We start from the raw sequence: 27,994 nt of genomic DNA, 5'->3' as shown, positions 1-27,994 counted from the left end.
ATTTCTTAAAATATGTACTGATTAATACAGATCTATGAAATGTTGAAATACTTCATTTCATAGTATCACTGTAGCACTGCAACACTGTCTTCCCACTGTTCATTGATTTGCTTGAGCGGACCGGAGTAAAGTCTCCATTGTGAGATTTGTCACTGTTTTTGCCATATCAAATATTTCACGGGTAGCTTGCTAGGCTCTGCAAAAAATTCACCCATTAACATCGTACCCTCCATATAGTCAGAAAAGTCTTTAAGTCTTGGGAATCTGTCAAAATTCCAAATTTCTAATTTCTTTTCTACAGCTCAAATAGTACAGTTGGCAACAAATAATGCTAGATATTTTCCTTGAGTCAATATACTCACTTTGTTCAGTGTTTATAAAATGCCTGCCAAAATCTAATTCTGATAACCACATATTCTCTTTTAGCTGCTCTATCAAGCACAAATGCTACTTCGCAAAGAAATGTGACTGCTGCAACTCACAATTCACATCATTGCACACGAAGTTTTTATGCTTCAGTGAGCAGTGGACATATTTAATGGATGCTTTCAAATTCATCACGCACAATATTCAAGAGACATGTGCCTAAGGGTAAGATACAGTAAATGTAATACTTTGGGGTGGATTTTGCTCTAAGACATTTTTGGGGGGGATGGTGATGGAGGTCTGCCTATATCTGGCTATGCTCAGGGCAAACTCCTGACTCTGACTGTGCTGAGAAATCACTCCTGGAGGTGCTGGTGGGGAGAGTCTATGGTGCTGGAGAACCCTGGTACACTCACTGTACTATATCTCTGGCCCCTTAAAGACATTCTTCAGCAAACCTGGCACTTATTTTTATGTGTATGTACGTAATGATGTTATGTACATAATGATGTAACATAGTGTTGTTACACAGCCGTTGGTGCCATTATTTGAATTGTACTAGGACTCCACTTTGTTATGTATTATCAGATTAAACATTGCATCATATTTCATTAAATATCAGTGCAGTGCATGTGTGTGTGGGAAGCATATAACACTATTACATTATTTTAAAAATCTTGACCCCTACGAGTTTGATGAAAAAGTACCTGGGAACTCTTAGATTTCCTCAGACGTTTTGTTTGTTTGAGGGCCACACCCAATGGTGTTCAGGGATTACTCCTGGCTCTGATCTCAAAGATCACTCCTTGCAGGCTCAGAGGACCATAGGGTGCCAGGGATGTAACCCAGCTCATCATGTGAAATGTAAATGTCCTACCTCTTGTTCCTACCTTCTACCTACTTCTTAATAAAGCTTTAGCTATGTAGCAAAACCAGTCAACACATGATGGTGACACTATAAGATGAAATAGATAGTTTACAGAAAAGATGATTTTTAGAATACTGGGATGCCTATTGAAAAGTAAAATAAAAATTGATTTTTTAATAAATAAAAATGTTATTTCCATTTTTTTATAAAATGAAAATTTTATAAAATTTTTAATGATATTTTATAAAATTTTATAAAATTTTCTATAAAACCAAGCTCCCAGACGAGAACAACACAAAGTCTCCTGCCCCCACGCCTGCCTGTCCTCACTGGGGCCCCTTAGAGGGGGGCAGGTTGGTTTCCCTCTCTGCCCTGAGCAGAGTCCTGGCAGCTGAAGACCTTCAGAACTCAGCCACAGATATGCTGAAACCACTCTCCACATGCTACGATGAGCCTCATGCATGAAGAAACTGGAAGAGGAACCCAGATGTGCGGGATCCAGGGCTGAGATCTCCAAGCCTACTCATATAGGCACTGGGCCTCCTCCATCCAGATCCCCCATATTTGAGTAGCTAGACAGTTACACCCACCAACTGCTGTGTAACCCCATCAATGGCCAAGATCCAGAGACTATAAAATCAAGCTCTCAGACGCAACCTCTTATTGTCTAGTTTTTGCTCTCAGAGAACCCAGCAGGCTACCGAGAGTATCTTGTCCACATATATGCCTCACTGGAAGCACCTGTAAAGGTGATTAGAGGCTGCCCCAAAAGCCTCCATCCCTCTCTGAGAGCCCGGCAAGCTACTGAGAGTATCCCACCCGCATGGCAGAGCCTGGCAAGCTACATGTGGCGTACTTGATATGCCAAAAACAGTAACAATGATGGTCCTCCTTCCTCTGACCCTGAGAGAGTCCCCAATATGCCATCAGCTAAACTAGCATGTGACAGGGACGAATGGAGACGTTACTGGTGTTCGCTCCTGCAAATAGGTGAACAACAGGGTGATAGTGATAGTGATTTCCATTAAGAAAGTAAACAAATTGAGTTAAAAGAAGTTAATAATTTTTTAGACTGAAAAATGAGCATTGATAAAAAACTATAGGGTTTGATTTCATTATAACCTATATATATATATATATATGCATGTATGACAACAATCTTCTACTTAAATTTATCTGTTATTGTACTCTTCAGATATTCTAGGTGTAGCACCGCACTGTAGCACTGTCCTGTTGTTCATCTGTTTGCTCGAGCTGGCACCTGTAATGGCTCACAACAAATTGTGAGACTTGTTGTTACTGTGTTTCACATATCAAATACATCACGGAGAGCTTGCCAGGCTTTGTCGTGTGGGTGAGATACTCTCGGTAGTTTGCTGGGCTTTCCGAGAGGGGCAGAGGAATAAAATCTGGGTCGGCCATGTGTAAGGCAAATGCCCTACCCGCTGTGCTATTTTATTCTAGGTGTAAGTCATGGTTATTCTTTGGTGCTTTATATGTAGAATATGCTATGATGCCCCATTCAGAGAGTTATATTTCAGGTAACATTTGTGTTATTGGTGTTCCAATTATTGCAAATTTTTCTCTAATAGATAAATAAACATACATTCTTCTTATCGCATCTCTAACCTCACAAGAGTCTTTTATTCAGAATCAAAGGAGTCAGACTGATGTTCGCCTAGTTTTATCTAGTTTTTATCTAGTTATGGTTTTATTATTTGTATTGGTGTCCCATAATTAACCCAAAAATCTCACTCTTTTTCTCTTTTATGGAACAACTTGTTCTAAGGGGGTAACCTAAGTTTTTAAAGATTGGCAGGATTCATATGTGACATTCTAGGACTTGGAGTTTGGAAGAACCTCAATAAGATTCAATTTTATTAAAAATTATTTAATTTTATAAATTGAAGGATTTATCCATAAAATGATAGTTTTGTCATTTTTTCAGGTCACATTTAATTTAATATCAAGTGTAGTACAAAAGGCCAAATACAATGAAGGAACACATTCCGCCAGGAACACAAACGACAATGCTCTTTCAACATGTGCCTGTTGAACGGAATGGAGATTAATAAATTCCACTACTGAAAAATAATGCAGTGAGTCCCATCACAGCCAATATCCCTATACAATCTACTTTTGAAATGAATGTTTTTAATGTTTCAAACAGTTAAAACCTGATACCACACCTTCATATTTGTACAGTCCTTGATGATTATCTACAGTTTTCACAACCATTCAAAGAACACACCATTGATTAAAAACCACATTGACTTAACGCACCATCAAGTAAGAGAGCCCCAAAGGAGATGGTTAAATAAATGAACTATTTGTACTGACATCTATTGTTTGATTCTCTCACGACTGTTAAGTTAGTTCTTAGCAAATAAACCTTTAGAGGCAAAATTCACCCCAATTGAGTTTTGACCCAGAAGTCCACCAACAATCATGAAGTCCACAGTCTTATCGGCAAAGCAGATAAGCAGTGTCTCTAAGTCACTATGCTCAACAGTAAGAGAGATGCATTTTCCGTTTTTACATTTTACTGCAATTTTACATGTTCAATTCAGGATTTTAAATCTCTAGGTTTTCATTCCTCCAAACTGTCTGAAGACACAGTGTGCCACAGACTTAAGACTTCTGTTTCTCCCTGTATTTTCTTTAAACAGAAACTGTTCTCTCAAGTGTCTACATGTTCTAGAAGGGGAATTTTCTGAGGAGGCCACTTCTTCAGAATAGTCCGACGCCATCAGGTCTCTGAAGCAAGGGGAGGGGCAAGAGGAAAGAACTGAAACACAAGGTTCATCTGGTAAGTGTAGATTAACCAATACAAGCTGGACAGTAAAGAATGTGGTTTTTTTTTGCTCAAAATTTCTGAGTCTTGCTGTGGAAACGAGTACTTGGCTGTCCCACCACAGCATTCTCGCAGTGAAACTGTCAGGGAAGTCTTGACTGAGGATATGATTAGTTTACCTATCAGGCGTAAACTTCCAAGCACTCAGTTCATTTCGAGCTTGTTCCAGTTTGTCTTTATTCTGTTCCAGTTCACCCTTCATTTTTAGGAAAAACAAGTTGATCGCTGGATCTACCATTGTCGATCTCAGTTGGGCAACACTGGGCTGCTGGACTTGCTTGAGGTACTGGATCTGAGTAGTACAGTCTTGCATCTCTTGGTCCTTGGTTGCTAGTCACATTACAAGGATGTTTTCTCTGCAAGCATACTCTTGCTGTTGTTGCTTTAGTTTTTCTTCAGATTCCCTTAAGCCAGTTACATCATTAGAATTAAGATCTGTGTTCAAATAAGGGGTGTTGGGAGGATTTTCCCAGGATGGGAGAAGCATGCTGAAAGTAGACTATAGACCAAACATGATTGCCACCCATTGCCTCTTTTGCAAACCACAACACCCAATAAGAGAGAGAGAGAGAGAACAAAAGGGAATGCCCTGCCACAGAGGCTGGGTGGGATGGGGGAAATGGGGGGTGGGAGGGATACTGGCATCCGTGGTGGTGGGAAATGGGCACTGGTGGAGGGATGGGTATTTGATCATTGTATAATTGAAACCTAAGCACAAAAATTTGTAAGTCTGCAACTGTACCTCATGATGTCTCCCATCCCTCCACCAATGTACATTTTCCACCACCAATGTCCCCAGTATCCCCTCCCCTCCCCGCATCCCAGTCCTCACCCTGCTTCCTTGGCAGATACTTTCCCCAGTACTCTCTCTCTAATTTTGGGCATTTTGCTTTGCTCAAATTTTCCCACCATCATTCAAGCCTACCTGCCAGGGGCAGATGCTAGATAATTTATTTTCCATTGCTCATTTTGAATATCATGAGAACTTGCGTGGCACCGATTGTAAATGTAAATTTCTAGATTGTAAATGGTTGGGCTTCAGAGGCATCCCTGTATGGCTCTATTTTGGGAATCAATTGGGAGTCTCTGGGCCAGGGCTGTTTGTGCGCTAAGATGGCACCCGGAGGCAACTTGTGGGCATGACAGCCAGTCTTCTGGGCTGGTGGGGATCCAGGGAAGAACAGCCCAGATCCTTTACCACCATGTGACCTGGAGATTTAGTCCTAGAACCCACAAACCAAGGGCCTTGCTTGTGGAAGCTATTGGTCACCGGGATTCCATCTGGAGTACGTGGGGGGACTGCACCTGCTCCATCTGGGGTGCCCTAGTGATATTGGCTTGGTATGAAGTCCAGAGAGATCTCTGACCTTGTGGTGTCTTCTGGAACTTGTCCCTGTGTCTCTGAGCCAGGGATGTTGGTGCGCTAAGATTCATATTTAAAAATTTTCAGCAGATTATATCTTGGAGAGATCCATCCTAGAGACGGTGGAGTCAGGCTGGGAGTACGATGGCGATTTTGGATTGTGGAAAAAAGTGGTTGCTGGGGCCTCTGCTTGGGTGGGCACAGGCCAACCCACCTCCTCCAATTCGATCTGTTCAACCTTGCATGGGTCTGAGCTTAACTGAGGCTTTTGATCTCTTTCAAGATTTATTTAGGGGGTCTTTGAAGCAAGGCCGGAAGTAGAGGTCATAAGGCACTGGAGTTAGTTAGTGGGAGTGACTGCCAGTGCTTCTGTGTGTATTGGGAAGTGGGGAGAGGTAGCCCATCCCAACTCTGAGAAAGCCATGAGCTTGTATAGCTGAGCCAGAGGTGGTTTGTGGGCGTGGCTCCCACATACCTAACTTTTTGTTGTTTAATTTCTTTGTAAATTTGGTTCCAAGTTGTTGGGGTATGGCCAAAGGCACAGCGGCAATTTAGGGGTAACAGAAAGTCTGAAGGCACCATCAGGCTGCTGATGCACTCGCCCTGCAGGTACAGGTTGGTGGCACCAAACCCGCTACAATATATTTTAGAATGTCTATTTGTTGTGTGAATGGATACAACATGGATAATTACTATAACTTTATAAAATAAATTTTAAATATTCATGGTGTTTTTTAAATTAAGCATATCTAGCCTATGTTTGATCATTTGTATTTTTATCTTTGAATTTTATGTTTATCAAACACAAAACTGAAACTTTTTATTGGTAGTAAAACAGGGAATATTGATATATTAAAACATTTAGTATTAATAAAGGTAAAGGTAAAGGCCCTCCCGTTGATCGTCGATTTGCTCAAGCAGGCCCAGTAACGTCTCCATTGCAGACTTTGTTGTTACTGTGTCTGGCATATCGACTACTCTCCAATTATATTAATACTAAAAATAATCAATTAACATGTTTATTTAGTTTTTTTCTATTCTCACTTGCTATTTTTTAAATAATCATTTAGAATTTTCTTTGTAGAGATCTTTTTCATGTTTTCTTAGAAAGTTTCTTGGTAGTTATGAGATATATCTTTCATATGTACCGTTATTTTCAAATAGAAATTTGAATTTTATACTGAGTTTTATAAAATTTGATTTTTATACTTTTGAATACCATAGGTAAGACAAGAAAATGAAAAGACATAAATAGATATAATAGCCATCTAATAAAAATATCATAAGAACTAAAAGTTTTTATTTGGAAATATCAACAACAGAGACAAAGCTCAACAAGACAGATTGATTAAAATGAAAATAGATCCATTTTAATTTTATACTGAGTTTTAACTGATAACTTTGATATACCTTTTTGGGGGTTGGTGGTTCTCAGCGGGTTCACAGGGGGTAACTCCTTGCTCTGTACTCAGAAATTACTCCTGGCAGTGCTTGTGGGACAATATGGGGATTGAACCTGTAATAGCCTTGTGCAAGGTACCCACTGTACTATCACTTTAGCCCCAACTTTAATCTACTTTTAACTTAATTTATTTGGTTAACCTATAGGTTAAATTAATCACATATAAGATTTTTTTAATGTTAAGTATTGTTGGCTTCTTTTATTCTCATATATATATGAATTTTTTTTATGAGAGCCCCTTGTGATTTTCAGACTCTAGGGTCACTTACAGCCATGTAAGGCCCAAAGTGTTGACTAGATAGTTCTGTGTTCAGGTTCAAAAATGAACATTGCTTGGACTGAATATCGCAATGACACCTGGCAGTTCTTGGAGGCTCTGAGGTGCTGTGGATCAAATGCAGGCCTCAGACATGCAAAGAACCCTCTAGAAGCACTAAAACTGTCTCCCCTTCTCCCAGTCTTGTACCTTTTATTTTACTTCTTACCATATGTAGTTAGCAAATATTTCTAATATACTGCAATATTATGATAAAAGTACACTTTTTTTCAATTTCTATATCTCACAGGGAAAGGTGATTGCCCATCTGTTTAGAAATGTTAAATCCACCTTACTTATTGAGAATTTTATATACTTATCTCAAAATATGTTTTGAAAAACCTAATTGGTAATGCCTCTTGGCATATTTTCTGAAATAAAGTGGCTTTAAAAATAAGAAAAGATACAAATGTTAACTTCATAACCTGCCACTACCAGTTTACGGGTGCTCATGTTATTTAAGATCAAATATAGTTGACTAGAAGATGCCTACTCCCAGATAGCATGTGTTCAAATCCCTGATCGACCCAATAATTTCCTATCACATTTATATTTCACAAAGGCACTCATTGAGTCTATCAATCTATTGTCTGTAAGAAAATAAAAAAAGAATTCTCTTGTTTCAAATCTACAAAGCATGCTGCAGGTTTTGAATCACATATAATAATTATACTTCGTAAGCTGAAGTCTTTCTTAATAAAGTTGTAGATCTCTGAGAAAGCCATTGCTCATTGCTTCACTGAAACATCTGTAAACCGGCACTGTTTATAAATTACCAAGAAAAACTGATGATTAGTTTATGACTCACTAAGTTTCACTGCTACCACCTGGAAACTGTGTTCACTGTTTTCAAAAAGGATTGGTAAAATTTCTCGAGATAATGCTCATTCTAAATTATGCTTCCATGTATAGGCTGGTTGAGTGTGTTTATGGCTAGAGGAATATAGTGACTCTGTTGCTCTACAAAGAAAATTCCAGTTCAAGAGAAATTTGGGTACCTAATCTGCTACTTGTGGACAACTAACACGTTGATAACAACTTTCAAACTGTTTTCCAGTCATTTGATCACCTTATAAAGAGCGCTTTTAACTGAAGATAAAATATGTATACTTATTGCTGATTCCTGTTGGATCAGTATATTCCGAAAGAGTTCATTTGAAAGATGGTGAAAATTATAAAACCAAGCTCTCGGTTTAAAATAAAACACAAAGAGTAATAGGTATACAAATCTCCCATTTTAGAATTATTACAAGGAAATAGTTGAAGGCAAATGAGCTGATATATTATCATTTTTGTCAACATGGTTTTACCCAGAATAATGAATTGCCGGGAGAAACATCCTAATTTAATGTCATCTGGCGATAAATTTTCTGGCAACTTTTTCTTAACTATTAAGGAAAGTTTTATTGCTTCCAGCACCAATGCTGATGTGTGCTATCCCTGCTGATCATTACACTTCAAAACGAAACTTGCTCAAGGTCTAAATTTGTTAGATCAGGGGTTGTGCAATGTTTTGTTTGCAAGACTATTTTATGAAGCAAGTCTTAGATTTATGATTTTGTGATTGTGCATAATTTTTGTATCTTTTTATTTTACGATGATAAAGACTGAATACTTTGAAGAAACATTCTTATTCTCTAGAGGGATAGTACTAATGTTATTGCCTCACTGTAATACAAGACATAGGAGTGATTATTTTCATCATAAAGTGCAAAGAAGGAATAGACCTATTGCCTGTGATCATTTGTTTAAGAATAATATCACGGATTAAAAAAACAGGCTTTAAAAACTCATTATTCCTTATTTTAAGAACAAATGCACAGTTTCTTTGAACGCTGTAAGCAAAATAAATATTCTCTTAGTATCTGTATAGACTTTGTATATGACAGATCTATTTGAATAAGTCAGAACCTCAGGTTGGCACTGCATTACTTTCCTCTGGTCAAACCAGACACTTGAACTGTTCTTGAAACCAATAGAAGACTCAAAGATCACACTTCAGAACCAAAATAATTTTTTTCTGGCTGAGCTTACATTTACAGAAGATTTCCCTCACATCTGTAGCAGAAATTGACTTTGCCTAGTGCCAAAACCCAGAGTTAGTGCCTTAGATCTTTTCCTGTTTTCTAGTCAAACTATTCCTACCCTATTTTCACCTGTCTGTAAGTCAGCTGCCATCTGATAAAAAGAAGATAAAATAATAACATGATAATCATAACAAAGACTCATGAAATAATATATGTGATTGAGGTTCAGATAAGCAAATTTATGTGACGGTCTTAAGTATTTAGACTAAAATTATTACTTACTATCTGCCTTATTTATTTATTTATTTGCTTTTTGGGTCACAGCCAGCAATGCACTGGGTTACTTCTGGCTTGTGCAGTCAGGAATTACTCCTGACGGTGCTCGGGGGACCATATGGGATGCTGGGAATCGAACTTGGGTTGGCCGCGTGCAAGGCAAATGCCTTACCTGCTGTGCTATTGCTCTAGCCCCCTGCCTTAATTATTTTTAAAAGCATCTATTAGGGATTGTTTGTTAAATGCCAACCTTTGTAGCTGCAAGAACCTTGATTCTATTCTGTTTCATACACAGAACCATTCTGAAAGTCACTGTCTGAATTATAGTGACTTTTCATGATATCTTTCTACCCATACATGTAGTAAGTAAAAAGTAAAGGCCCTCCCGTTGTTCATTGATTTGCTCGAGCGGGCCCAGTAACGTCTCCATTGGAGATTTTGTTGTTACTGTGTTTGGCATATCGAATACATCACGGGTGGCTTGCCAGGTTCTGCCGTGCAGACGAGATACTCTCGGTAGCTTGCCGGGCTCTCCGAGAGGGGTGGAGGAATCGAACTAGGGTCAGCCATGTTGGCTGCGTGCAAGGCAAGCGCCCTACTGCTGTGCTATCGCTCCAGCCCTGTACATGTAACTATATGTATTTCAGCAACTTTCAAGTAAATTCCTTTAGTTTGGGAGCTCTTGTATTTGTGACATACGCTGGTTTCCAACATTGTTGGTTCAACACAAACTCTCTCCGTCCATTTCTGCTTCCTGAATCACGTTCTCTGAGATTACCTCCTGCTTCTCCCTTTAGCTGCTTGAGTGGAAGGCTATTCCTGTTTGTGTTGATCCATACCCTGGCCTCTGACCCACAGTGCCTGGAACTCTGCTCACGTGCCTATTGTGTGGGATTCAATTGGCCCTATTCAATAAGGGTTGTGCCCTTGAAGAACTTTGGCTATGCTTCTTGCATGCAGTCCAGAGATCCTACAGGAAGAGCTGTAATATCTTATCATTTTTAAAAAAATCATTCATTGAAGGTATTTTCCTTGACTTCTTTTCCAGATCATAATTATGTGCTTGACAACTCTTTTCAAATTTAGTCTTTAAGATGATTATTTCATTTCACAGAAAATTCTTTACTGCAAGAACCTTGGTTCTATTCTCTTTCATACACTAATTGTCATGAAAGTCACTGTCTGAATCACAGTAAGTTACACAATTTATTTTTTAGAATAGAAGGGGACAGAGGGAAAACAGTCATCTGGGTGACCTTAAAGTAATGATGCATGCTCATTCATTTCACTATATACTAAGAACCTTCTGTTGTAACCAAATAAATTCATGGGAAACTGCACTACTGGCTTAATTTCCAATTCCCACAGGAAACTTGTCAGACTTTCCATATTTTAATTATTATCTGCTTCATTAATCAACAGAACAAGCAACAATCACATGCTAGCCATCAAAAGATGTCAACACATGTAGAAAAAACATATTTGTCACTTGATACAGTATGATGACTACACTCACAGTTTCAAGAGCAATTAGAATCTTATTTCTATCTCTTGAAAATTCCAGTTTCTCAGTAAAAACTTAAGGGGACAAGACAACTTCTGAGGTAGGTTCTCATCTCAGATTAAATTTCTGTGAATTCTGGAGCCATTTGAAACTGATAGGCACAGCTGCACTAAAATTATAATCTATAAAATAAGACTTTCAACAGGATAGCCTATGAGGTCCTAGATATATGTCAGGGTTTTTTTTATGATGTTCCATGAAGTTTCATAATTTTTTAAATAGGCACAACAAGAAAATCATGATTTCTAAGATATTTGAGTGAATTCAGCTTATTATTATTTGAAGCAGTAATATATTTTATATTCAAGAAAATATGATAGTGAATATTTATAAAGGCTTCTTTTGGATAGCTTTTAATGTCCAGGACTCAAAGTATGTCTTTTATTTTTCTGATTCATATATATAAGGCTCAAATCTAAAAGCATGCATTGTAGTAAATACAGATCACACTCAACAGTGTTTTAATTAGCTTTTATAAATGGCAATAAAAAACACAAAAAATTGTAAAATTAACATTGCAAATTCAAATTGTCATTAATAAACACTAAGAACAAAGTATCTGCACAAAACCATTCATGTCCTTAATCTAAATTCATGAGCTAATTATGCTTTTCAGGAGCTGGAGGGATCGCAAAAAGGGTAGGACCCTTGCCTTGCACATAACACCAGGATTCAATCCCTGGCACCTCATATGGTATCCCAAGTCTGCTAGGAGTGACCCCTGAGTACAGAGCCAGGGATAAACCCAAAGCGCTTAATGATAACCAAAGCCAGCTTACCTCCCAAACAAACAAAACAAAAAATGAAAATAACAAAAATAACACTTTTGAATCCTCATTAGTATAGGAAAAGTTTTTTTTTTTCAGTCAGGTTAGTACCTTAGCTATAAAACTAAAGTAACTGAATTGCAAACACTTTGCATGTACTTCTACACTACTAGAAAGATTTGGAAGTGAACTAGATGCTCTCCAGCTTCTTTATTCTTCTTTGTGTCTCTCTGTGATCCCCTCAGTGAAAAAGGAGTGGAGAAAAGTAACGATGGGACATTATTTTCTCTATGTGGGGAGCGTAGCTGATTAATTAATATCTTGATTAAAGTGGACGACTAGAGATCTCCGAGGGACTGGAACCCAGATGGGCCGTGTCACTAGGACCCAACTTTCAAGTACTCACTCGATCTCCCCTGTTCCAGGTACAGGCCTTGTAGGGGTGTTTGGAGCCGCAGATGTATCAGTGGACATTATTCTCCCCCTCCATACCCCATAAGAACCATAAATTAGTCTCTTATATGAAACTTTCACTAAGAGCAGCCTCATCACCAAAAACACATTAGGTCAATGATACATTAGCCCCACCTCAATTATTATTATACCAAATACAAAACAGAAACAGTGAGCATGAAAATCTGAACTGCACAGGTCACACAATGGTAAAGCAATGCAGAAGCCCACCAACCTTAGCTAGTGAAGAAACTAGTCTGGAAGACCCAACCAGTAACTGTGTGCTAGACAACCTCTCTGACAAAGAATTTAGAAGGGAGCTTCTGAGGATGCATAGGGAGCTAAAAGAAACAAGGGAACAGACCGCCAATAAAAAACAAGAAGATTTGAGAGCAGAAATGTGGAAAATGCAAACAAAATTACAAAAAGAAATGACAGATCTGAAAATCTAGTGGGTGAATTGAAAAACTCAGTGGAAGACCTTAGCAGCAGAGTAATAGCTGCTGAGGACAGAATTAGTGAGCTCCAAGATGAAGTGCTGAGACTCCCCAGACAACAGCAGAAAATGGAAAAGAAACTCACAATGAATCAACAGATGTCAAGAGAAAATCTGGATGAAGCCAGGAGGAATAACGTAAGAAAAATGGGATTCCCCGAGAGACAGGAAGAAAACCCTGACAAAGAAGAAACTGTCAAAGACATCATTGTCAAGATGTTCTCAGAGCTGAAGAGCACATGTGACCAGATTCAGGAGGCCTGAAGGGTACAACTTGAAGAAATTCAAATAAAAATACTCCAAGACACATCCTGATCAGAATGATGAAAAACTTAGAGAGAGACAAAATTCTGAAAGCAGCAAAATCAAAGAAAGAAATTGCCTATAAAGGAGCATCCTTAAGATTGACAGCTGACTTGTCTGAGGAAATCTTCAGGGACTAAAGACAGTGGTGGGATATATTGAAAAAAAATAACTCAATGAAATAAATGCCTCACCAAAAATACTTTACCCAGTTAGAGTCTCATTTATATCAGAAGGAACAACACACACCTACACAGACAAACAACAATTCAGGAACTTTATAGACTCAAAACCATGGCTACAAGAACAACTAAATGGACTACTTTAAGACAAGATAAGCCCCTCAAGTACACAAAAGTATGGCAGAAATATGGGACAAAACCCCATAACAACAATCTCTCTCAACATCAATGGGCTAAACACACCAATTAAAAGACATAGAGTAGCAGGATGGATCAGAAAACTGAACCCAATATTCTGCTGCCTGCAAGAAACACATCTGACCAGTCAGAGCAAACAGACTCAAAGTCAAAGGCTGGAAAACAATCCTACAGGCAAACAACTCCTATAAAAATGCTGAAGTGGCCATTGTGGTATCAGACCACATTGATTTCAGACTGAAGAAGGTCACAAAAGAAAGTGAAGGTCATTTCTTACTGATCAAGGGATCCATACATCAGAAAGAACTTAAACTCCTAAATGTGTACGCACCTAATGAGGGACCAGAAAAATACTTAAACAATACTCATAGACTTGAAAAAAGACATTGATGGCAACACAATACTATGGGGAGAATTCAACACCACTTTATCACCTCTTCGTAGATCAACCATACTCAAGGTTAGCAAGGACATATTTTATCTCAAGGAAAAAATAGAAGAAAGGGACTTAGTAGGTAGATATATATAGGACACTTCATAACCCAAAAGCTGAATATACATTTTTTTCAAGTGTGCATGGGATAATAGCCATGATAAACCTCATGCTGGGCCACAAAACATACCTCCATAAAAGTAAGAAGATAGATATTGTATCATGGTCTTCTAAGACCATGACATGCTAAAAATAGAAGTGAATCACACACAAAAACAGAAAATCAAATCAACACCTGGAAATTCAGCTCACTACACTACTGAATAACTACTGAATTATAGTGGCTTAGAAAAGAAATCAAAGAGGAAATCAAAAGATTCCTGGAAACAAATGAAAATGAAGACATGAATTGTCAGAGGGACACGGCAAAAATTGTGTTAAGAGGAAAGTTTATAGCTCTACAAGCATTCCTCGGGGAGGAAGAGTGAGCCTACATAAATAACCTAACCTCCCAATTTAAGAGCTTGGAGAATGACCAACAAAAGGAGCCCAACCCCGGCTGGAGAAAGGAAATAATAAAACTTAGAGCAGAAATTAATGACATGGAAGCCCCCAAAATAATCCAAAATATCAATTAAACCAAGAACTGGTTTTTTTGAGAAAATGAACAAGTTTGTTAAACCTCTAGCAAGACTCCGAAAGAAAGGGAGAGAGAATACCTCAATAAACCAAATCAGAAATGAAAAGGGTAACATGCAGAACCTACAGAACCTACAGAAATTCAAAGACTCCTCAGAGATTACTTTGAGAATCTTTATGCCATGAAACAAGAAACTTCGAGGAAATGGATAAATTACTGGATTCCTATAGCCTCCATAGACTGAAACAAGAAGACCTAGAGTACCTGAACAGACCTCTCACCATTGAGGAATTGAAACAGAAGTAAAATGTCTCCCCCAAAACGAAAGTCCTGGCCCAGATGGATTCACTAGTGAATTCTTCCAAATCTTTAAAGAGGATTCTCTCTCAATCCTTTTAAAACTTTTTTATGAAATTAGATTAGAATCACTTTTAAATAATTTCTATGAAGCAAATGTCACCCTGATACCAAAAACACATAGAGATATCACAAAGAAAGAGAATTATGGGCTGATATCCCTAATGAACACAGACACAAAGATCCTCAACAAAATCCTAGCAAACGTTATCTGAGTCATCAAAAAGATTATACACCATGACCAAGTAGGATTCATCCTGGGGTTGCAAGGATGATTTAACATTCTCAAGTCAAATCAACATAGTCCATCATATCAATATAAGAAAAGATAAAAACCATAGCATCATATAAATAGATGTAGAGAAAGCATTTAGCAAGATCTAGCACCCCTTTATGATGAAAAAACTCACCAAAATGGGCATAAGAAAAGCCATCTATCACAAACCCGCAGCAAGCATCATGCTCAATGGGGAGAAACTAAAAGCCTAAGATTGGGGACAATACAAGGTTGCCCACTCTCACCACTTCTGTTCAATATAGTACTGGAAGTTCTGACCATAGCAGTTAGGCACGAAGAAGATATCAAGGACATACAGATAGTAAAGGAAGAGGTCAAGCTATCACTATTTGCGGACAACATGATACTATACTTAGAAAATCCTAATGAGTCTACAAAAAAGCTCCCAGAAACAGTAGGTTTTTATAGTAAAGTGGCAGCCTACAAAATCAACACCCAAAAGACCTTTAACTTTCAAAGCACATACACTAATACTTTGAGTCAGTCCCTCAAAATATATTAAAGAAATGAATGTCACATCTCATTCAGAAGGTACATAAACAGTGTTATTGTGAATGAACCAATTTTGCAGAGAAAATATGAAGGGACTGGAAAGATAAGGTAGGTAAAGTGCTTGCCTTACATGCAGTTGACCAAGGTTTGAATTCCTGGCACCTTGTATGATCCCCTGGACATTGCCTGGAGTGAATCCTGAGTGCAGACCCAGTAGTCCTTGAGCACAGTCAGCTGTGAAACCCCCAACAAACAAATGCTAAAACAAGATAAACCGAATTTAGGTTCTACTCTTCCTTTTTCATTACACCTTAGAGAATCATAGAGATTATAGGTTTCATTTCCAGATGTTAAGAATAATTCAATGTGCTTAATCTTTTGTACTAGTTGTCTTCAGAAGCAAGACAAAACTGGGGCCAGAGCAGTAGTGCTGTAAGTAAGGTGCTTGTCTTGCATGTGGCCAACCCAGGTTCGATCTCTGGCATCCCATCTGTTCCCCCAAGCACCACCAGGAGCAATTCCTGAGTACAGAGTCAGGAATATCCACTAAGCATCCCAGATTTAGCCAAAAACAAACAAAGAAACAAAAATACAACAAAGACAAAGGACAAAATTTTAACTTATAATATTTCAAGTATAATAAAAGCCTGTTTCTCACTCACATACTTTCCATATTAGTTCTCAGTTGGTGGGCCATTCATGGCCCAGGTTTCTTCCATTAAGCCTTTGCCATTTCTCTGCATGGTTTCAAGGTCAGACTCCAGGTTGTCTCCATTTCAACCAACTGGTAGGAAAAAAACAACTTGGAGACTTCTGTCTGACAAGCCCAAATTGTTGGACCTGGAAGAAGCACACACCAATTTTACTCAGAGAATATTTGCTAGAACACAACCACATGGATACATCTGATTGAAAAGGAGGAAGAGAAAACACCATGAGTGCACTCAGTGACAAAACAGACCTGATGAAAAACCAGCCCCCATTACCTTTCTGAGGAGAGTCATGTGACATGGATGAACTGATACTTCCCCCTGCCCTTATTTTTCCTTCTTAGGCCAGGATATATTGAGGAAAATACACAATTTCCCCCCTGTATAAACCAAGATACCAAGTATTAATTTAATTTTGAACACGCTAAAAGCTAAATTGATAGTGATATAAACAAAGCCTGATCTGCACAAAAATGTTCACTGAGAACAAGTATGCACTGGGATGACTCCAAATCTATAATCCAGAGACTTCTGAAGATCCTTGGAGAAATGATAACATGTCTATTAAGTCACATAAGTAAGCATGTGACTTAATAGTGATTATGTAAGTCACATAAGTAAGCATTGTTTGCATTACTTATAGATGACATTTTTCACATACTAACTGCATGTATATTAGAAACAACTTTCTGGTTTGCATCTAATTGAATTCATAGTACATTTGTTTTTATCACCATATTTTTTCTTCTTTCACTTTAGAATGAATTTCTTATACCAAAATGCCTGTGTATTACATTGTTCTAGATGATTACCAGCTGTCATCATTATCAAAGCCAAAACAACAGACTTTTTCAAGACATGAGTTAATTCAGATTTTTAAAATGTTAGTTAAATTAATTTTGGCACTAACAACTTATAAATTATAAAACCCTTAAGATATTTTTCTAAAATGTATTTTATTTTAACAATTAAAAGACATAAACAAATGTTCTGCTGGTCAGCATTCAACTTTCTGAGCAAGACCACTGAATATTTAATATGATCCCACATTTTCCCCAGGGCCTCCTCTTCAGGGAATATCCCTCCCATGTCTGGTGATTCTTTATAGCTTTTATCATGTTTTGAGATGGATAATACTGAGTTGTGCACTCAGCTTCCAAAGATCCTATTAGACCAACCTTCAAACCGTCTTACTACCTTATACCCAGGATACTATTTGCTGTTCAAAAAAACCAACCTCACCCCTTGGCACATCTTTACTAATTATACATATACTTATATATCTAATATTAATCACACCATAAAATTAAATATTATCACATTTACATGTATACTAAAAATAAACATTGCATCTCCAAGGTTGAGTAATGTGAACAACCCAGAATACAGAGAGTTACAGAGCCTTTAAATTTCTATTCAGTATTTTTTTTCCAAAAGGTTTTAAAATTGGAAGCTAGTTATGAAGAGAGTAAGCAGGGAAGATAGTTATCAAAGGTTAGAATTATTAAAAAAATAAATTCCTACCCCAATTGGCCAAAAGGCACACCCCAAGATAAGAAATGGGAGGGTGTTGTACTACTTGACTTGAAACTATATAATTACATTTATCAAAACAGCATGATATTAATAATACACTCTCTTACCAATGGACCAAAATAAAGAACTCAAAGACAAATCCTCAGATATATTGTTATCTAATTTTGAGGGGGGAACCACACCTGACAGTTCAAAGAGTTTTACTCCTGTAACTGTGCTCAGAGATCACTCCTGGTGGAGCTCGGCGAACCACATATTGCAGGGATTGAACCGGATTGGCCACATGCAAGGCAAGTGTTCTTCTATCTGTTGTACTATCACTTCAGTCCAGAGGAGCTAATTTTTGACAAAAGAGCTAGGTACATGAAGTGGAGTAAAGAAAGTCACTCCAAAAAATGGTACTGGAAGTACTGGAGCAGAAGGAGAAGGAGAAGGAGAAGGAGAAGGAGAAGGAGAAGGAGAAGGAGAAGGAGAAGGAGAAAGAGAAGGTGAAGGTGAAGGAGAAGGAGGAGAAAGAGAAGAAGAAGAAGAAGAAGAGGAAGAGGAAGAGGAAGAGGAAGAAGAAGAAGAAGAAGAAGAAGAAGAAGAAGAAGAAGAGGAAGAGGAAGAGGAAGAGGAAGAGGAAGAGGAAGAAGAAGAAGAAGAAGAAGAAGAAGAAGAAGAAGAAGAAGAAGAAGAAGAAGAAGAAGAAGAAGAAGAAGAAGAAGAAGAAGAAGAAGAGGGGCAGGAGGGGGAGGAGGGGGAGGGGAAGGAGGAGGAGAGGGAGGAGGAGGAGAAGGAGGAGGAGAGGGAGGAGGAGGAGAGGGAGGAGGAGGAGAGAGAGGAGGAGGAGAGGGAGGAGGAGAAGGAGGAGGAGGAGAAGGAGGAGGAGAGGGAGGAGGAGGAGAAGGAGGAGAGGGAGGAGGAGGAGAGGGAGGAGGAGGAGAAGGAGGAAGAAGAAGAGGAGAAGGAGGAGGAGGAGAAGAGGAGGAGGAGGAGAAGAGGAGGAGGAGTGAAATATTGCTTTTCTCCTTCCCTCATGCTCTTTGTATAGTTTATTTCAGAGCAATGCCCTTTTTTGTACAGACACAGGAAGACTGTTAATGCTATGTTTTTGCCACTTGGGAATTAATTGACTCCGAATAATATTCACTCCTGGCTATCTGTTTTTTCAACTTAAGCCTCAGTTGCCCTTAGTTCCTAGCACCCCAAAAGCAGGGTCCCTATGAGGGGCTGGATAAGTTGAGAGCTACCCCGGCATTGAAACGGGACAGGCCAAGAGCCATAATACTTAACTATAAATTAAGAGAGCGGTCATGGACAAATTTTGTCATGATCCAAAGAATATCAACTGAATTAGGACCCTGCTTGGGTTAGGAAAGGCTAATCTGGCCTGAGCACTGTAGTCTGGGATCTGTAGCGAGATGTCCCCAGGAAAGCCACCCTACAAACTTAATGTATCTCTTCCTGTGTTCACACAAAATGACTAATATTAAGAAGTAAATTGAAATGAATGTTTAAATGGTTGTTGGATTAAGTAAAGGAGAAACACACTTCTAGAAGGTATTTGGCCCTTGAGTAGATCTTCTGGCTGCAGGAGGTCTTTAAAAGAGCTTCCCCGGAAGGAAGGGCCTTTACATATGTTGATTGTGCTGCCTCACCTGTGTATAATTGCTAACCCCAAGGCTTGGAAGTTGGGCACTAACGAAGTCTTTGAAATGGAGCTTGGAGAGATGAGCATAGGGGACAGGAGGAGAGGGGAGTGAGGGGCAGTGTGAGACTGAAATGGGGCGCTTAGTGAGACTGGAACAGACGTGTGGGGAGAATGGAGTAAATGGCAACTGATCACCAACCAGCCTGGTGGCCCTATTTCCTCTTTCATGCATCTGTTGATGGTGGCTGCAGGCCGAGGTGGGGAAGTGGCACATGGCCACCGAAAGCATGTGGTGACCGAGAGAGACCACGCCATCTTCCGCCTTCACTCATTTATTTTGTGATTACACATAGGACTTCATCAAATAAATATTTATCTGCATGACACAAAAATGTGGTCTAAAAATAAAGGCACACTATTGAAGGTGAGAAAATATTTGCATTCAACACATCAGATAAAGAGCTGATATCCAAGATCAACAATGACAACAAAAATCCAAACACTGTCAAAAAATGGGGAGAGGAAATGAACAAATACTTCATTGAAGAAGAGAGACAGTTATTAAATAGGTATAAGGAAAAGTGTTGATCATCACTTATAAAAACATAAGTTCTGTGGTGACACTCAGTGGTGTACTTGGCTTTGCACTCAGGGATTACTCCTGGAAGGCTCAGGGAGCTATGTGGTGCCATGAATCGAACTTGGTTTGGCCATGTGAAAGGCAAATTCCCTACTCGCTGTACTCACTCCAGCCCCTGACCATCACTTATTATCAGGGTTATCTAAGTGAGATATCATCTCAGATCAGTGAAATTGGCACATATCAAAAAAGACTGGAGATGTCCTGTATTGATAGGGATGTGGTGAAGGAAGAACTCTCATCAACTGCTGGTGGGAATGTTGCATGGTTCAAAACCTATGGAAGATTTCTCAAAAAATTTAAAATAGTGCTTTGCTACAACCCAGCAATTCTATTTCTTATATCTACCTCCAAGAAGGACTGGAGCGATAGCTCAGTGAGTAAGGCATTTGCCTTGCATGCAGCCAACCTGGCCGACCCGAGTTTGATTCTTCTGCCCTTCTCGGAGAGACTGGTAAGCTACCGAGACTATCTTGCCCTCACGGCAAAACCTTGCAAGCAACCTGTGATGTATTCGATATGCCAAACACAGTAACAAGTCTCACAATAGAGATGTTACTGGGCCTGTCCGAGTAAATCTATGAACAATGGGAGGACAGTGCTACAGACAGTGCTACCTCCAAGACAAAAAAAAATCCTTTCATTTGAAAGGACATCTATACATATTTGTATATTGCAGTATTTAGTACAATAGTTAGAATATGGAATCAATTTAGGTTTATTCCATCTGTCCAACAACAGATGAGTGGATGCTGAAGGTGTGATATATGCACAATTGAATACTCTGCAGCCACATAGGATGATAAAAATCATGCAGTTCATCACAACATGGATGGAACTGGAATATATCATGCCAAGTGAAGTAGGTCATAAAAGAAGGTCAAATACTGAATGATCTCATCTGTAGTATATAAAATAATACAACAAGGAAAGGTAAGATACCAAAGTTGGGCAAGTCCTTGGTCTATGATTATAGTAACAAAAAAGGCCAAGGGAGGAGGGAAATGGAGGGGAGAGTAAGAAGAAACAGACAGGAGCAAACAGGGACAAGGGTCAGGGCCTTGGACATATGGGTGGTGGAGAGGGTGGTAGATGTCTATATCTAAACCACAGAGCCATCAACACTGAAGCAGGGGACTCAGATTATAATTCATCTTAAAAAATGTGTCTATCAAAGAGACAGGATGCATGGGGAGGAAGCCTGTAGAATAACACTGTTTTGTCCTTTCTGCATAACCTCAGGTAGTTTGGGTTTATAGGGTTACTCTCATCACAGTGCTCCCATTCCTTTGTATTTATTTGTAACTTCTTTCTTGTGTGCTCTGTTGACTTGTAAATATTGTTTTTCTCTTCTTCCTAAGTCATTTGCATAGTTTATTCAGAGCAATTTCCTTTTTGTATGGACACAAGAAGACAGTATATACTATGCTTTTGTAACATGACTCTCAGTGATATTTTCCTCCTGGGCATCTGTTCTCTCGACCTACACCTCAGCTGCCCTTACTTCCTAGCACCCTCAAAGGCAGGGACCCAACGAAGGACTGGATAGAGCCAGGGCAAGCGGTAAGCTATGTGCTACCCTGGCATCGAGATGGGCCTGACCAAAGTGCCATTATGCTTAACTATAAATTAAGAGCTTGGTCATGTAAATTAAGAGCTTGGTCATGGACAAATGCTGTCATGGTCCAAAAAGTAATAACTATATTTGAACCCTGCTAGGGTTAGGAATGATTAATCGGGCCTGAGCTCTGTAGTCTGAGTCTGTGGTAAGATGTTCCCAGGAGAGCTGCACTACAAGCCTCATTGTATCTCTTACTGTGTCCATACAAAAATAACTAGTATTAAGATGTTGATAGAGTTATTGGATTGAGGAAAGGAGAAAAACAATATTTACAAGCAACAGAGCATAAAGAAAGAAGTTACAAATAAACACAGAGGAATGGGAGCAAAATGATGGGAGCAACCCAATAAACCTAAACTACCTGAGGCTATACAGGAAGGACAAAACAATGTTATCCTACAGAATTCCAGAAACTTTACACTTATAGTGGGGACATATTAATTGTAAATTGTGTAAATCACAGTGTGTAAATAAAAACATTTATTTAAAAATATTTTTGTATTATCCAAGAAAAATATCATATATTAACATGACTATACATATATATATGTGTGTGTGTGTGTGTGTGTGTGTGTGTGTGTGTGTGTGTGTGTGTTAAATAAATCTCTATGTACATATATTTAAAAATTTTTCTTTTAGGGGCTGGAGCAATAACACAGTGGGTAGGGCATTTGCCTTGCATGTGGCCGGCCCGGGTTTGATTCCTAGCTTTCCATATGGTCCCCCAAGCACTTCCAGGAGTGGTTCCTGAGTGCAGAGCCAGGAGTAACCCCTGAGCATTGGCTGGGTGTGACCCAAAAAGCAAAAAAAAAAAGTTTTTTCTTTTAAACTTTTTGGGTGGCCACACTTGGCTCTTCTTAGGCCTGACTTCTGGTTCTGAGTCAGGGATTATTTCTGGCAGGACTCAGGGGACCTCATGAGGTGCCAGGGTTCAAACCCGAGTAGGCTGAATACAAACAATAATGCTACCTACTGTACTGTCTCTCTGGCCCGTGTGTGCGTGCGCGCGTGCGAGCGTGTGTGTGTGTGTGTGTGTGTGTGTGTGTGTGTGTGTGTGTGTCTGGTCAGAGGCATATATTTTGCGTGCACAGAGACCAGAGTTCCATCCCTCATACTGGGTAGCTCCCAGAGACTGCAGGGTATAGTCAGGGTTTAACCTTACAAGTCCTGAGCATCACAGGGTGTGATCCTAGTGTTAACGAAAACATCACCAGGATTATCCTTGTGACCCCTAGTACCATTGGCCAGAGAAGTACCACATCAATTGCCCTAAACATCTGGCCTAGTATTATCAGGAGAAACCTCTTGAGTACTACATGTGAACCACATCCTCCCCACCGCCCTCCCCAAAGTACTTTCAGCATCTTTGTTAATAAGAAAGTCCACTTTGAAGGTTAATTGCAAGCTATTGTGACATAAATAAATGAAACTTAGAGAGACATTCCAAATTGCTTGTTGCCAGTTTTTGATCACTGCTTCTTTTTGTAAGTATAAACTCTCATGACCAATATAAAGTTATCAGAGTGTCTTACAGCTTTGAAAAAATAAAAAGCAATACAAGTATTAAGTAAGCTAACAGATCGCCATCCTGAGTTGGCTCATTATTAAATGCAGTTAGGACCAGTTTCCTTAAAACATAACAGGGATAACAAAACATAATAGATATTATAAAATAAAGCATGCATGAAATTCCAAGTACTTACCATCTAACATTAAGCTAAATTTGCTATTAAAATATTTTAAATGAGGCCAGGGATGTGACTCAATACTAGAGCACTTGCCTTACACGTGTAGGGTCCTGGGATCAATCTCAGGCACTGAAAAGCAACAATGACAACAAGAAGTTGGAAAATGGAATATTCTAAAAATAAAATTATATTCTAAAAATAAAAAAAATGTTTCATGATTATTTGGTATGGAATTTCTTTTCTTCCTGTCTTTAAAAATTTTTTTGTTTTGCTTCGTTTTTTCCCCAGGAAGCAGTGTTCAGGAGGTCTGGAGCATTGCTGCACCAATGATTCTAGGCCCAAGTGGCCAGTCATTTAATGTAAGGGCCTGAGAATGTGATGCTGTTCTGACCTTGTGTGCCTGGGAAACCGTGGCCATCCGGTGTGCTGGTGGTGGGCATGGATTTTCTTTAAAAGGTTTAAGATGTACAAAGTCTTCCAAATCAGATTTCCTCAGCAGGCTTTGCTTATAGGTATCACTGAGTTCTCTGCTTGACTCAGATAAATGATTATTCTAGCTTAACAGATTCTTTTGTTGCCTGAGTGGAAATGAGAAAATGCAAAATCACCAATGACCAATTTTAATAACTGGATGCTAAGATGCAATGTTTTCTAATGGTCTCACTAAATTATCTATCCAAAGCCATTACTAATGTTCTTCTCTTGCAAGGGCTTGTGTGTGTGTGTGTGTGTGTGTGTGTGTGTATGTGTATGTGTATGTGTATGTGTATGTGTGTGTGTGTGTGTGTGTGTGTGTGTGTGTGTATTTCTCCAAATAGATTTTTTGGGGGGAGAAATAAAAAGGCCACTGTCACAGTTGTCACTGTTAATTAGTGTCTCCTGAGTGCCTCTTCCTGTCCAAAGCACACTTCAGGCCTTGCCAGGCATGGTGAGGACTTGCAGAAATACCCTATTTGTGGCTCTCATTGCTTGTATTATTGAAGGCATTCTGAAGATCTCATCAACATCTCTTCATGAAAGAGGAAGTCAATTTTATCTGTGGTGAGAATTGTACTTCAGCTCATCTTGGGGTGATGAATCCTCAAGTGGATAAACATTTTACAATATAGGTAACTCCCAACCCCCACAACAAACCTGTGAAATGAATTATCAAGCAACTTCTGCATCACAAGTACTGCAAACATTTCTATAGTTATTTTATACATCTATTTTTATTCCATGTCATTTCACACATTCTTTCTAATTATTTTGATTCCCCTTTTCAAATATTGTGCTGCTTCTCCAGAGAAAAGTGACTTTAAGAGGACATAATTGTTTTCACTAACTGCATTTATGGTTATAGTTATTTAAATTCCATTCCACTGTATTTTATAGTTTCAGACATGCAAGCTAATATTTTGTTTGATTTTGTTTGTTTGTTATTTTCTTCGTTACTTCTTCCTTCTCCAGATAGTAGTTCAGCCCCAGAGGTAGGTATGAGATCATTGATGACTTCCATTAATACCTATCCAATTGCACTGGAGTGAGGAAAAAACCTGTCGATCTTTGACCTTGAGTCTGAAATGAGGCACAAAGATTCCTTCCAATATTCCCAGCAGGGAAAGCTGCCTGGAGAGACAAAACTGACAAAGCAAAATATTTATTTGGGTGTTGTGTGAATCCTGGGCCTCTGGGAGTTGTGGTGGCAAATTATGCAGGAATCACTCTTTGTAAAGAATGGATCTACCAACCCCTGTGTACCACTGTGTATAGCCCTGACAGTCTTCACATACTTGCCTTGAGCAATGCTGAAACAAAGATGAGTAGACACAGATCATGCCTACAAGCTTAGAACCTGATATAAGTTAAGCACCAGGCTAGCTCCTCTGAACCCATACTTTTGTATCGAATACTCAGAATTAACCTCTGAGGAAGGCAATACCATTTTATTCTTTCAAGAGATGTATTTGTTAGTCAGAAACATTACTCAGTTCAAACCCAGGCAAATTCCTTCTTGGATAAATGTGGAAATCGCACATGTAAGCAGGGACAGCCTAGGAGCTGAGGAAAAAAGATGGATTGAGTGTTACCTCTCATTCCTTATTGCATTCACTCACCTCCATATTTCCTGATTCTGTTGAAACTAAACTCTCATCAGCACATGTGACTAACTTGTTTCCATGGCTTTCTTGATCACAAAATATAATCTGTAATTTCTTCCTATGTTTCCCTAGAAAAAATTAAATCTTGGAATTATAAGCCAACTGAAGACTTTCTATAGAAAACTGGCAGGTAGGTGTTTCTTTTGAACAGAACAATAGTTACATCATTCTCCATGTGCTTTATGTCACTGGGATTTGCCATAAAAAAGAAATCTTTCAAACTCCCACACAGTCCTAGATATACTGCCTACCTGGTGCTATTTACAATATAACTGACTTTCACGTTCTTTCTTACTTGCTGACAAGAAGAAATGGAAAGATTTGTAAATGACAATTATTAATTTATAGATTTTTTTCCTTTTTAGTATCTGAGATATTTTAGAGCTGATAAGTCAAAAATTACTTTATTCTGCCAAATGGTTATTCTAGCAGCTCTGATTCTTATTAATCCTATGGCTTTAGCAGACTTCTTTAGCTTCTGAACTTCCACTTTAACAATAATAGAGAGATGACAAATATCTCACTTATAGTTGGTATATGAGCTAGAGCAATATTTTTCAACCAGGATGGTCCATGGGGTCTTGGGCAAAAATAGCACAAATGGAAGATAGAAGCATAAGGAACAACCAGTAACACCACACATATTGGGCAGGAGGTGAGGGGGGCAGGCAGGGGAAATGGAATAAAAAGGAAACAAGTTCAGAAAAGGCCAAGGTGAAAAAAGGTCGAGAATCACTGAACTAGAGTAATGTCAACATGCAATAGCAAATGCCTGGCATACTAGTGATAAATAGAAGCCACTGTTGTCCTTCCTGTTGTTAGAGTTTTGGATTAATTCATGAAAAACCTTCATTAGAGCTCACTGCTGCTACTGTATACAAACTCCACCTTCCCTCTGCTGCCCACAGTTTCTGTGTTGTGTGTGGGGCCAGGGGCAGCCTTTGGCATAGCAGGTGCATTGGCCCACTTTGTAAGGTGACAAGGAGGTGGAAAGGAATGCAAAAAAATGATGGTGTGTTGCTTAAATCCTACAAAGTTCTGAGGAGGAAGGAGTGATCAGTGGCTCTCGTGCTCCCTTATAGGGTTAGAAGGACTTCAGATCACGGTGTCAAAGTAACCAGGATGTGCGGAGCCATCTGAGACATTTCCAGTGACAACTTTAATATCAAAAAACAGTTCTTAGCCCTGAGTACCAGGCACTTGTCCACCCAAGTGGACAAGTGAACTAGTCAATTGGTTATAGGAGTGAGTCACAGGAGCTCAGAGGGCTCTTAGAGGCCATCAAGGATTGCATCACAGAATGAAAAATCAGAGCCAGAGTCATAGTACATTGGGGAAATTGTTTGCTTTGCATGTGGCCAACTTGGTCCTTGGCATCCCATATGGTCCCCTGAGCACCTCCAGGAGTAATTACTGAGTGCAGAGCCAGGTGTAATCCCTGAATATTTTTGGGTGTTGTTAAAAAAAGGAATGAAAGGATCTTGATAGAAAGAAGTTAAAGTTTTTAGAAAATTCTCAGAAATAATACGACCAAAATGAGCTCAACCAGTAAAACATTTTAAGCAAAATTGTAAAAGTAATTCAGAAACTCTTCTGAAATTGCATCAGTTTAAGCTTACAGGATGAGCTTTGCAACCTCATTAAGAAAACACTGTGAATACAACTTCAATTTTTTAAAAAAATAAATAACTAAAAACAGCTATAAGTGATGGCATACACTCCTTTATAACATGGAGAACAAGCTGGTCAGCCAAGTTGACTAAATTTATCAAATGATGATTAATCTGTCATGTGCAGGAAAGAACACAACACTAATAGCTTATATGATGATATAAAAAAGATATAAATACAAGGATATGATCACATTTCTGAAGGGTACACTCAATCTGGCAGTTCTACCCAAACTCATATAAATTTAATATAATCTTAATCAAAATTCTGAGAATATTCTTATGGAATTTGACAAGCTCATTTTAAAGTTCATGTGAAGGGGAAGATATAAATGATTAGCTAAATAAATGATGAGAAAAGAAAAAAATGAAGAGCAGCTGCTTAGTAGATATTATTGTATTTCATGAAATATAAGAAAATGAACATAAAAATGTAAAAATAAGGATGGGAATAAATAAATAATGCAGAGGACCAAATAGATACTTAAAACATATGATGCACAGAGTAAATATATAGAAAAACAGTATATAAATATACACATATATATTTTATGAGAATCACAGTCAAGATAGTGAAAAACATGATAAAAGGATAGAAAGGGATAGAAAATATATATGTTCATCTTACTAGATTTTCTTT

The 27,994-nt window shown here is 38.6% G+C and overlaps 1 pseudogene; it reads right to left on the bottom strand.

The window, feature by feature from the left end:
- Window positions 1–3,816: 3,816 nt before the first annotated feature.
- LOC130034944 (uncharacterized) overlaps window positions 3,817–27,994 on the bottom strand; it is a 41,773-nt pseudogene continuing 17,595 nt past the window's right edge.

The sequence above is a fragment of the Sorex fumeus genome, unplaced genomic scaffold, assembly GCF_029834395.1.
Source record: "Sorex fumeus unplaced genomic scaffold, SorFum_2.1 ptg000063l, whole genome shotgun sequence".
NCBI classification, from domain to species: Eukaryota; Metazoa; Chordata; class Mammalia; order Eulipotyphla; family Soricidae; genus Sorex; species Sorex fumeus.
This window is presented reverse-complemented; position numbering and strand designations above follow the sequence as displayed.